The sequence below is a fragment of the Mandrillus leucophaeus genome, unplaced genomic scaffold, assembly GCF_000951045.1.
Source record: "Mandrillus leucophaeus isolate KB7577 unplaced genomic scaffold, Mleu.le_1.0 Scaffold981, whole genome shotgun sequence".
Lineage (NCBI taxonomy): Eukaryota > Metazoa > Chordata > Mammalia > Primates > Cercopithecidae > Mandrillus > Mandrillus leucophaeus.
In genome coordinates this window covers 368,997-370,765 of record NW_012110708.1, presented here as the reverse complement: position 1 = coordinate 370,765, position 1,769 = coordinate 368,997, and positions in this window count along the sequence as shown.

The following is a 1,769-nucleotide window of genomic DNA, read 5'->3' as shown; positions in this document are numbered from 1 at the left end:
TCAGCCTTCTGAGTAGCTGGGTTTACAGGCGCCCACCACCACACCTGGCTAATTTTTGTATTTTTAGTAAAGACAGTGTTTTACTATGTTGGCCAGACTGGTCTTGAACTCCTGACCTTGTGATCCACTCACCTCGGCCTCCCAAAGTGCCGGGATTACAGGCGTGAGCCACCGCTCCTAGCCCGTTAGTTTTTATTTTTACCAAATATAGTTTAAAGAGTCAAATAGTTTTTTGTTGTTGTTGGTTTATTTATTTATTTACTTATTTTTTTGAGGTGGAGTTTTGCTCTTGTTGCACAGGCTGGAGTGCAATGGTGTGGTCTCAGCTCACTGCAACCTCTGCCTCCCCGGTTCAAGCGATTCTCCTGCCTCAGCCTCCCAAGTAGCTGGGATTACAGGCGTGTATCACCATACCCAGCTAATTTTGTATTTTTAGAAGAGACAGGATTTCACCACGTTGGTCAGGCTGGTCTTAAACTCCTGACCCCAAGTGATCTGCCTGCCTCGGCCTCCCAAAGTGCTTGGATTACAGGTGTGAGCCACCGTTCTACAAGGCATATTACCAAGAAACAACATTACCACTTGTTCTCCATTCTCACCTGGCAGCTGCTTTAAACCCCTTTAGCTGTTTATTCATGTCTATCACTTGAAATAATATGTTTATATGACCAACCTGTTGATATTTCTATTTTGGGCATTATGTATTAAAATGATTTGCCCCTGCAGAAAACTGTGTATATTTTGCCCTCTTTTATACCCTCCAAAATACCATACACATATAAACTGCCTGTTCTCACTACCATCCATATCGTAAACACTGTTTATATAGTTATGACTGTGTAAATGCTATTCACAGCTGAGCCATGTGACAATAATTTTTCCTTTCTTGCACAGCCTTTTTCCCCGCTAAAGTCAGCATGTACTTCACTTGCTTGGGTTTCTATGTATTCATCAATAATTCAGGCCCAAATTCATCCCTCAGTTGTTTAAACCTTCTCAATTTATTCAAACACATCAACTGATCCATCAGTTTCATCATCTTGGACATTTGGATTCAGTATTCCCTAGATGCTGCAAAGTGATCATCTTGCAATGTTCCATCATGCGGGGACCTCCTTGTGTAACTGTTTTTAGATTCCCTGTTTCCTGGATACCATCCTCTTTCTTGATTTGCCTTCTTTATATAGTGGGCACTTCTTCCAGCATTTTCCTAAGAAAGTATACATGGAAGATAAGTATTTTGAGAGTTTGCATATTTGAAAGTCTTTATTCAAAACATCTTTATGAACACTTTATTCATAATACTGACTAGGCATAGAATTCTATGTTAAAAGTAACATTTCCTCAGAATTTCAAAGGCATTTTTACATTGTCTTCTGGCTTTCAGTGTAACTTTTGGGAAGTCAGATGCCATTATGATTCTTGACCCTTTGTATAAAACCTTCTCTCCCTCTCTCCTTTTCCTCCCCTTGCCCTCTGCCCTCTGGAAAAATCTGGAATACTTTATTCCTGATATTCTGAAAGTTTTTAATGTGCACCTTGATGTGTTTCTATTTTAATCCGTTGTCTAGAGTATTTTGTGGATCCTCTCAATCTGCAAACACTGGCTATTCAGTTCTGGGATGTTTTCTTGAATTATATCCTTGATGAGATCCCCACTCTGTTTTCCATCTTCTTTCTAAAATTCCTATATTCTGGCTGTTAAAGCATCTCTTTGTCTGCTAATCTTTCTAACTAATTTCTTTAATTGTATCTTATAACTCTTCTCG